The following is an 11,513-nucleotide window of genomic DNA, read 5'->3' as shown; positions in this document are numbered from 1 at the left end:
AGTTAAGCTTGTGATCTAGGTAAGCATTTAGATTTTAAACTAGAATAAGGTAAAAAGATTACTCTCTTTCAGCAATGCTCCAGTGTGATGGAGTATCAGTAGCCAAAAGCTGGCACTACTTGGTAAGTATCCGCAGATGGGCTACATTGAGGAGGTAAGTGGTTAAAGCCTGGATGATTAGCCAGTTAATAAGGTGATTCAGTTCATCAGATGAGGACAGTTTAAACAGAGACAAGAAGGATGGAGGGGAATGACTGATTAGAGAAGCCTCTGATCTCTGCCTAGGGAGAAGGTAAAAAGATGTATATTATGGGGTACAAGAACTTGTATAGAATACTGTAAATGGGGTATGTGGTATTAAAGTCACTACTGGTGTGTGTGAGAACTGTTTACAGAAAGAAATCCAACATGAAGGAACCCTGTTCTATGACACCCATTATGGTCTATTAACTCACATAGCTTTACTTTGTCAGCCCACAGTTGCTGAAATGTTTAAGCTCTTCATGTCCTCTTACAACTATTTGATCTCACCCCCAGAATTCCATCAAACACTACTAAATGGCCAAAAGAAAAGAAGCAAAAACAAAACCAAAAAAAGGTTGCTAATGCCACTTTCCTTTTCTTCCTCTGGAATGGGCAGTAGCCAATGGGAATTACTTGCAAACATTCTAGGTGCAGTCAGCATGTTGGGTGTAGCTGTGCTAAATAGTGATGGCAGTAGTTGGGCTGGCTTGGTAATGGTGTGTTTGTGATATAGGACATATGTGGATTACTCTGAGGTGTGAGAATGAGATCTGATTTTATGAGGAGGCCTACGTTTTGCACTCTCTGATGTGTGAGAAGAAAGAGAAATGATCCAGTATGGATCACTTCTATACAAAATTGTGTATGTTTGTAGAATTAGAAGGATATATACGGGTTTTATTATAAAGGGTAATGGCAGTAGTGGGCTGGGATATGAGAGCAGTCTACGTCAAAGGTTCCCAAACTGGTGTGTAAACCCCTGAGGGGGCGCGCCAAAGATTACAGGGGGTCCGTGAGGAGGCTTCAGTAATATTGAGGTCAGTTAGTCCCCCCTCTCCTCCTCCGCTCTGGCCAGGGCAGAGCTCGGGGGGAGTAGACCCTGCCCCCCATACTCTGCCCCAACCAGAAGAGAGGAGCAGTCCCCCACCCAGTCCCATGCTGGCCAGGTGAGCAGCCACGCGCTGGGAGGGGCCTGGAGCAGCCCTGGCCAGCCCCCGTTACCCTTAGTCCATGAGGGACGGGAAGAGGCAGGACCACACGTGGCATGCGGTGGTGACTGCGCCAAGGAAGGTTTAGCTTCTTATTCAGATAAGTCACTTATTATTTATTTATTTATGTAATTTAGTGTTGTTATTATGATCATTATATATGTTTTTGGGGTTATATATATTTATGGCTGGTGAGGGGAGAAGGGGGGCGTGTTTTACCTTGGGTTAATTAGTGGGGCTTTTTTAGTATCCGTATGCTTTCTAGGTAAAGTGAGTGTGGTCGGTATAAGGTGTAGCTGTGCAGCATGGTGAAGGCAATAGTTAGCTCTGCTTGGCAGAAGTGTTTGAAAGATCTATGTATTACCTCAAAGTGTGCGACAGAGCTGTGATAGTGATATGAGGAGATCTGTTTTGCACATTCTCCTGTGAAGAAAAGGAAAAGGTGAGTGTGTTTCTTCAGGATATATTTTGCATCACCTCTCTCCTGAATTACGTAAACTATGTCAGTGGCAGTGCACAGGGCTTTCATTATAAAAATGATTGTCAGAAGTGAGATGGATTATGAAAAGATTCTAACGTTTTGATGGTGGCTAAGTGAAAGTGTGGGCTGAGATAGTATCCTGTCAGTAAGTATGTGGGGGGCTGTGAAGTGGTTCTTAGACTATACATGTGGGGTATTCTTCCTGGGGCATTAGCTGAGCATATGCCAGGATCTGAAACCTCCTGAATCTGATAGTGCTAAGGGCCAGCATGAGCATGTGCTGTGTGTGTATCAAAAATGGTATGTCTGTTAATGGTCTTCATTGGGGCATTGCTGAAAGAGGGCAGAGTTAAGGCTGCATGGCAACCCTTAACTGTGCATTTCCTGGTTTTAGAAGTTTGAGTCTTGACATACTACCAAGCAACCTTAGCTCTATGTGAACATGGGTTTTTTTTTTTTTTTGCTATTGACAATATAATTCTCTCCAATCCCCTAGCAATATTTGTTGTTACTTTTTCCCTAGTTTTTTTTCTTGCCATAAAGTACGTTTTTTTAAATCATCTTCTTCCCCAAATGTATTAGTTTGCTTATTTCCTCCCCCATCCAAGCTGAAGTTACTAAGGAACTACCAGATATCAGTTTTAATTTGACAGCAACCAAATGCCTCAAGAAAAATGAGGCCAGACTGAGAAATATTTTGCCTGTAAATTGATGAGAGTTAGGTTCTTCTTCAGCAACAGTTGGGGGAGAGACTGGAAGATGTGAAGAGACAATGCTGCTAGAAACTATACAGAGATTTATTTGGATGAATTACATGCCAGCTCCACTTTTACTGAAAGAAAGAACAAAACTGTATAAATGTAATAAATAAACATTGACATGACACTGGAGTTCTTAGGTTAAAATCCTTTGGGGGAATGAAGCAAAAGAAGAAACTGTGTTCCAGTGGCTAGAGAAGGGGACTGGGAGTCAGTGATCTAGATTCCCCACTGTCAGATTCACTGTTTGACCACAGGCAACTCATTTGACCAATCTTGGCTTCTGGTTCACTGTCTATAAAAGGCATTCTCACATTTAAAGCACTCTCAGATATCTAAATGAAAGGTTCAATATAAGTGTAAAGTATTATTAATACCTAGTCCAAGTACCATGTACTGTATATGACAACCAAAAATTTCCATGAATCTGCTGCAAGAACGCTTTGATCAATTGGCACTCTTAAGTTTGAAGGACGGAATCTATATAACAAGAACCGAGACCCTGAGGTAATGAATGAAATATAAAAACCTCAGCTAAGAATCATTTCCTTACAAAACCCATTTTGCATACCTGAGATGAGTTACAAGTGGGGTGAAAAATAAAATTACATTGGTTTACAGGTACTGATTTAGAAACTGATTTGTATAATGTATGTTATGTGAAGTCTCAAAATGGTTAGAGGCTAATCCCCTAACGTGCTAAATCCCTTTCTTACATGCAGTCATAAATCCTAATGCATTAACATCCAATAAAATGCTTGCATCACTTCTTATAAAACATCTAGTGTCTTCTCAGAAAATAATTATGCACATCATTACTGTGACTGCTTATCTTCTGGTTAAATTCCATTGTTTACAAATCAGTTTGTTCAACTTTCAGAAGGTACCTGTTAGTCTCCTTAAAGTGCCTACAATAGCTCTGGCACATTATTTAACATAACTTCATGAAATTATTTCTATAAATCTAAAGCCATGACACTGAACATTCATGAAGCTCTGTCTTCAAGCAATATCATACTGATCCAGATGATGGTCACTGAACTTCAAAGATACCTTTTTCAAGCCCCTTGTTAATTTTCAGCAGGCCTTTTGGCTCCTATAAGTTGTTTCCACAGACTGGGAAGAACCGCATGTCCATTAATTTATGACTAGAGTGAATATTTATTGCTACAGACCTTTATTTATTTTTAACTTAGTTGCTAAAGTGTCAAAGTATTCATTATAATGAGACTTTAAGCAACTTCCTTGGACAACACAGATTTTATCATAAATATGAAATTAGCTGATACAAAGAGCAAAACATGCTAATGTACAATGGTCAGTTTTTAGTTTCTCTTCTGAGTATGCTTATGCTGCAATAAAATACCTGTGGCTGGCCTGGTTCAGCTGACATAGTCTTGTGGGGCTTGGGCTGCAGGACTATAAAACTGCACTGCAGAGATCTGGTCTGAGGTTGGAGACTGGGCTCTGGGACCCTCACCCCTCATGGGGTCCCCAGGCCTGGGCTGTAGTCTGAGCCCAGACATCTACCCTGCAATTTAAAACATTCACAAGACTGATCAGCTGTGGGTGTTTTATTGCTGTATAGACATATTCTATCCCTATAACTGTCCACATAACTATTAGTGCACTCTGAAGAGATCCAAAGCGATCTCCAAGATACTTATTTACTTCCGGTCTCATTTTCATTTACAAAGTTCCTCTTCACTGCAAAGGGAATCTTAATGAAAATTAGAATCAGGATCAGGCCCTTTGTCTTTTAGATTACCTAGGAAAGCTGAAGTTTCTCAGTCAACGTGAATCCTTATCATCCAATCAATAACTGCAAGATACTAATATTGCAATTCAAAAGACATCTTGGAAGCATAACTTGTGCTAACCCCAGCATAATGCCCAGAGTGGAAAAAAGCCCAAGACTAGAGATTGGGATTTGGATCCAGACTCTAAAGTTTCCATGGTCTTGGGATGTAAAGATATAAGGTATTTGTTTAGAAAACATTATTAAAAAAGGGCCAAAGGCAACGTGTCAGAAGATAAATAGGTTTGGTTAAGGTTCTGCGAAGTTGTGTTGTCACAGAATGAGCCTGAAGCTCTAGAGAAGCACTGAAAAAATCTTCTTCTATTAAATATAAAAATGTAACTCAGGATAGCAAACTACTTTCTTAAACTCTTTTTCCCACCAGCAAATGCCTCAGTTTATTCCATTCTCTGTTTTTGTGGAAAGTTTCCAAACTCAGATCTAGATAAATGAAAATTTGATTTTCTTTAAATTGTTTTTCTTTTTTGAGTATCTGAGAACATATTCCTTATCTTGAAACCTTATAAATAGAATAAGTGGATATGGACTTTATTTTTCTTCTTTCGGTCTTTCAGCTTAATGGACCTCTTCTATTTCAAAGACAGACTTTTGTTTACATCTTTGTACGATCTTATAACAATTTTTGACCAAAAGATTTAAGATTGATTATTTCAATTTCTTACTCCAGTCAATTTAATCTTAGATGTCAAGATCTGTTTCTATTCTCTAGATCTACTGTCCACACAAGTAGAAATTCATCTTTAATTTTTTTCTTTTAAATTCTGTCTACCACTTCACTTGTTTGTGCCCCAGTATGCGCACTCCTGCTGAATTTATTCATTTTAGAGTCTGTTGCATCCACCTTTCCCTTCCATTTTTCTCTTGTTGTGTCTGATTTAATTGGTGTTGGTTAGTGTCTTTACATATGGCAATGACTGTCAGAGCATCTTCTTTTTCCCCAGAAAGGCTGATGATGCCTTATTTCCTGCTCTGGACCATGAGCTCACTAGCTTAGAGGAACAAGATCCATTTTTATTGGTTTATTTTTCTCTTCTAGCTCTTTGAGCACCTTATTTCTTACATCAAATATTTAATAACTTAGTGAAGAAAGAATGAGGCTACAATCACAATGGTTTCTGTTCCATACGGACTCACTTGGTAGCTTTCTTTTAATGGTGTTAATAATAGAGCTGATTGGAAAGTGTTTTTTGGTTTTGTTTCATTGTCCTTCCCCCACAGAAAACTTCAGCAAAAATTCAAACGACACACACCTTCTGAAAGCCAACAGATTTCGCTTGGAAATATCAAACTACAACTCCCATTAGGTGCTGTGACACCATATCCAAAACTAACTATTTTGTTTTTGGCTTAAATTATTTATATTTTTTGAGTATTCTGTTTTTCCAAAATAAGGAAACACCTCATGAAAAAAATTCATTTGGTCAAAAACCCAATTATCCATCAAGAAACAGTTTTGACCAATCCTATTTACAGCCTTATCTTGCTGAATATCAAGAAGGTATATTGCCTAGGAGACGTAGGCTAATTCTGAAGAATATTGTATCTAAATTTGGTACTCTTTCTAACATTTATGTAGCTCTGGGACTCATTGATCCTCAGAGCTCAGCTAATTCCCCCACAGAATGAATTCTCAAATCTAAAGATGAGTAAGGATTTTTTATGTTAACTGATGACAAACATCAATAATGCATCCTGTACTTGATAAATTGCACTCTCCCTTGTTTAAAAATCAAATGCTTTCTCCTAGCAGAATTTAGCAGGACAGCTTGACTACTACAGAGGTCTTGGCTTTTATGTTAATACTGAATGCTTCTGGAATAACTCTAGCCAATAAACTTCACATCTGTGAGTGAAGATGGAGCAAAAATCCTACTTTAGTTCCATTTGAAAGTTTAGTTAACATGAACATATAATAGATTTTAGAATAGGTTAAAAGAACATTAAGGTTGCAAAGTCAAGCCCTCAGAAGCTAGGAAATACCAGAATTAAGATTGCCTGTGCAGCCTTCATTCAGCTCTCATGTGCATGTGTATTAATTAAAAGATCACATACTATTTTTTTCCCTCAAGACCATTACCTCATTCAGTGTACAGGATGGATGGTGCTTACTGAATGATATTTTGTTTTAGCCTTCTCATTCATTGTGTAGTCACAGTGTATTTGCAGAATATCATCTAAATTCTGTCTTTAATACAGAATTAATTTCCTCATGAGCACCACTGCTGCTCAATCTATCCTGAAGAATCGATCAGGTGGCACCAACCATGCTGCTGTGAGAGAAGACCTACCCACAGTGTCTCTCTACTCTCATTTCTGAACAGTGGCCTCTGGAAGCTGGGAAAAGCAATTGTGGGGGAAGTCCTGCTCAGCCCTGGAATGGAGAATGTTGACACATGCTAACACTTTTCAGTTTGTTACATTAGCAGAGTAGAGAGTAGTAATTTCTGTTTAAGTGCAGCATAGTGATTGCCAATATCTATTTGCAATAGTAGTTTAAATATATTGTGTATTAAAACTATTTTCCCCGGGTTTATAATTGGTAATTTTAAAAAAAATCCATTTATGTTTAAAATACTGTGATCCAGATTCTGCTATCAGTCATGCTGGTGAACTACAGAGCCAATATTGGTAAAATGGAATTGAAGTAGTCAATTTATTTACAAATAATATTATTCAGTTTATATTAGTGTATGATAGTCATACTGAGAGGCATCAGTCAAAATCAGGGTCCTATTGTTCTAGGCTCTGTACAAAAACACAGTAAGAGATAATATAAGCCTTGGAGATCTTATAATAGACAAGATAAACAAAGGGTGAGAGGGGGATAAGAGGCAGAGAGAGGTAAAGTGACACATCTCAGATCACACAGCAGGTCGGAAGCAGAGCTCAGAACAGAACTTGGATCTCTTTACTTAATCTAGTACCCCCTAAACATTGCTGCCCTTCTGAGAGTAGAACACGAAAGGATTTATTTTAAAGGAGATGAGTTTGAGGGGAAGGAAAAAGGAGGTCATTATTCTACATATGGACTAGAATGCTCAGTCTCTGTAATGAGACTTATAAAACAATTCAACTGACTGTTGAGAAACCATTATTAAAAAGCATCTTAATGCCTCCAAATTAAAATTTAGATAGCAATGAATACATTGCGTAAAACTGCCATATTATTACTATGTATATTTTACAGATAAAAATGCTTTTGTGCATACCATTGTTGATACCTTCACTCACAGAGTATTGTAATATTCTTCTGGAAAAATATCCTTTACACATTTTATATAAGAAATGGTTCATACTTCATATGCTGATTTCTTAGCGATAAGAGTTTAACTGATTTCTTATGTTGTTTCTTTCTTTCCTCTCTTCTTTTTGCCTTTTAATGTCCACTAGTTTCCTCTTACCTTGAGGTTAGAGTTTATATTCTGTTTGTGATTCGGAGTTCCCCTCTCATGTCCCCTCCCCGCCCCCCCCGGATTATTTGTTTGATCTTAGTAAAAGGCATCAAACCCTGCCAGAAAAACAGATGCAAAACCTTCAGACAGATCTCCACTGCTATGATGATGAGTGCTATGCCCAGCGCACCTTTTGAGATCTATGGGCCCCACGCCGGCCTATCACAATGTGTGGTGTACCACATCCTGGGCACTAAAAGCCCCAATAACTAGAGGGGTGAAACCAAACAATCGCTATGCTCACAAATGAACTTGCAGAGGAAAATGACATTAGGAAACCTGCATAACACGTACAAAAGATGAGCCTTTGAGCTTAAATTAATACCTTTGCTAGACACTAAAATAAAATGATAAATTATATAAATAATAATAATAAAAATTAAGACACTGGTTACTACAGCACTCTGTAACACCCCTCTATTGTCCTATAACTGCAGGGATGTTAATGGACCACTTCACTTTGAATGATCCCTTGAAATGTGTTAACTACTTACACTAAACAATCTGTTCCACCTTATTTAGTTGTGATATCTGGGCTTGTCTTAACATACAGTACTGTAGCACTTCAGTGAAGATACTACTACGTTGACAAGATAGATTAATTACCTCAATGGGAGAAGTTCTCTCTCCAAGAGGTAGTAGCTATGTTGACCAGAGAAGCTCTCCAGTCAACATATCACTGTGTCCACAGAGGGTTAGGTTGGTATAACTACAACACTTCAGGGTATAGATTTTTCCCACCTCTGAGTGACAGTTATACCAATATAGATCTGTAGTGTAGATCTGACCCCAGAGTACCTTTCTCAGACCTGAAGAAGACCTCTGTGCAGTTCAAAACCTTGTCTCTCACGCCAACAGAAGTTGGTTCAATAAAAGATATTACCTCACCCACCTTGTCTCTCTGATATCCTGGGACCAACACGGCTACAACACCACTGCAAACAACTTAGTAAAGTGACCCATATGGAATCTCTACTAAAGTAGAGCTTTTCCTGTGATATTTTGTGGCTTATGGGATGTTGTTCATCCAGTTACACTGCTCCTGTACTGAAGATATTAAAAAGTCCTATCTATTTAGATGTAAAAGTTTAGTGAAAGCTTGGCTTCTGGTGAAAAAGTTTAATTTGTTAGTTCTATAGTGTAGTATAGAATGTGTCTTGTTGTTATCCAGCTTTTTCTTAGAGTTTGTGTATGGATTCAGTGGTGGAAATAAATCAGCAATTAGCCAATTGTGTTTGCCAGGTGGTGACTCTCTGGGGTTTGTTACCAGATTTGCCCTTCACCTTGAGGTATGCTCATGTATTAGGGTTACCTTCCTGGAAGGTGGTGTGATTCTACTAATGTACTGCTTGTGTTACTTGTGTGTTCATATGGCTACAAGCGTTCTCCCAATGAAGCTATCCTGCAGGACCTAAGGTTTTCAGGGCTGAGTTCCTCCAGCACCAGATTCAAATTAGATTAACAGAGTGCGTCTGAGCGGTCACTCTCAGCTGATCCCTTATATGTCCCTGAACTCAGCAGGCTGGATGACACCACACTTTCAGTGGCCACCCTTATGTGCCTCTTTGCAATGCACCAGAATAGAGCACACTTCTTGAGCAGGCTGGGTCCAAACAGCACTTTTCGGCTTATTTGCCCCTGGACTCAATCAGGCTGGGTCAAACAGCACTTTGAGCCGCACCCTTATTTGCCCCATGACTCCATAGGGTAGGCAGAGTAGCACTTCCTGGCTGTCCCTTTCATATCCCCCTTTATACCACAATTGTTCTAACAGTAACCCCCCTGATGAGCAAACCCCATAGGATTTTTGGGCACTCCAGAGATCTTTGGCTTAGTTAAGAGAAGTGTTACTGCAGAGCAAGATAGGGACCAAGAACACAAAGGAGTAAATTCAATTTGGGGGGAGAGAGAGAGGCAACCAGCTTGCTTATAACAGTTATTATATTGCTAGGTATATAAAACTTATGATACTAATAGTAATACCATGCAAGGAGAGAAAAACAATCAAATGCTTACAGTACTACACAATTACAGTTGGGGTATTGGAGAAAGCTAGCCCAGGTTTGATCACAAAAGTAGAAAGTTACACCTGGACTGAGAGAGAGAGGGAGAGAGACAAAAAGTGTGTTGGGAGAAGAAGGGGAGGGGGCAGTCTCACCACTCCATGCAGCTCAGAGGTTCCCAGGAGTCAGGTTGGTCAGCTTAGGGTCTGGACCGCTTTGAGTCTGGCAGAGCCCCCAGCACGATCAGTCAGGAAGAGGAGAGGTTCCAGTGGAACTGATGCAGAATTTGGATCCAAGCAACAGAACAGAGGTTTGAACTCTGATAGGGGGTATTGTAGATAACAGGTTTGTTTACGGATAAACAATGTCTGGACAAAAGGAGCCGATCATTCCTGGGCCGTTTTCCTTGAGAGAGCTCACAATGCAACCAGGATATATTCAGTGTTTTGCATATCAATAACTAGAATGGTCTGATAATAGCGGAGCTGGATGTGTACAGGTGTTAGTTCATTTACATCAAGAGCAGAGATTTCCCAACATGCAGTGCGTCCCTGCTTTGGCAATCCCAGATTTCAGTGCGTGTTCCATCTTCGATGTAGATGAGGCTTCTGTATGCCCCCTTTTTACATCTTTGATGTAAATGAGGCATGGGGAGGGTTTGATGGGAGGGTTTTCCACTGCCTTTTCATACTGAAATGCCTTCTGGTTTCTGGTTCAAGCAGCCTGGGGGGTGGAGGGATTCAGGTGAGCCAGAGAGAGAGTCGGGGTTTTGCGCCCTGGTTCCCCAAGAACACAGAGATGCTAGTAGTTGAATGAGTCCGAGGTCATGTGCCTCTAATTCAGCACCAAGCCCCTTTTGGGGATGCAGGCAACTAACCCCTAGGAATGGATACTATGCTTACCCATAGAGCAACACCCTTATCTCAGTTGGAGTGAGCCCTCCATTTGTACCAGAAGTGAGCCCCAGGAAAAGACTCCTACAAGGAGTTACAAACACATCTTCCCCTAAAAATAGGGCAGGATCATTCTGGTTCCCTTGCTATAGGGTTGATCTTTGCTTCCTGGGTACACCCTGCAGCTCTCTGCTGTTCTGTTCTCTACGATACTGGTGCAGCCCGTCCTTTACTGCCAGCTCTGCTGCTCCCCTCTCCTGCTGTGCTCCTTTTCCAGCACAAAATTAAAACCCATTTTGGGACAGGAGAAGGTACGGCATTCCTCCGCATGAGCCGAAGGAGTCAGCCAGTTCCACGGGAAATGAAGCTTAGATTTCTCTGAAAAGGTGTATCTGTGGACATGTGCCCCTTGCACACCTAAGAACTCTGGAAAGTACTGGGCACCACACCATCCTGAATAAAGGCTATTTCAGTACCAGATACTTACAATGCTTCCTTCCTTGTATCCCAGAACTTAGTTCTGCTGAACGCTAGTGGATGTGTTGAGGGCCCAAAGAATAAAGGATGGTCCCAATAATGAAAAATAAGCACAGATTTGTGTTCTCTGGATACATTCATATTTCTAAACAATAAGTTAGACTATAATTAAAAAATAAGTAATAAAGGTATTTTTGAATGGGTCGAGTCCCCGCTCCATCTTCACTAGAGAGCACACAAGTCCTGAATTAGTCTACAAAATATATACCTTCTTGGAGTTTGTCTTTACTGATGGCTCAGGAAGAATTAGATACATGAATCTAGCCAAAGCTTCCACCTCAGTCTTGACTGTTTCTGTTTCTAGCGTTTCCCTCCAGGGCCACCTCTGGCCTAGTTCC

General features: G+C 40.1%; 1 long non-coding RNA gene across 3 annotated transcripts in view; it reads left to right on the top strand.

The window, feature by feature from the left end:
* Positions 1-229: 229 nt before the first annotated feature.
* LOC137156782 (uncharacterized) overlaps positions 230-11,513 on the top strand; it is a 119,085-nt gene continuing 107,801 nt past the window's right edge. For all 3 annotated transcript variants that reach the window (XR_010920887.1, XR_010920885.1, XR_010920886.1), the window contains exon 1: positions 230-292. This is a non-coding gene — a long non-coding RNA (uncharacterized lncRNA). The remainder of the gene's footprint in view (positions 293-11,513) is intronic.

Source organism: Emydura macquarii, unplaced genomic scaffold, assembly GCF_026122565.2.
Source record: "Emydura macquarii macquarii isolate MOO-44397 ecotype Brisbane River unplaced genomic scaffold, CSIRO-AGI_Emac_v2 contig_1477, whole genome shotgun sequence".
NCBI lineage: Eukaryota > Metazoa > Chordata > Testudines > Chelidae > Emydura > Emydura macquarii.
This window is presented reverse-complemented; position numbering and strand designations above follow the sequence as displayed.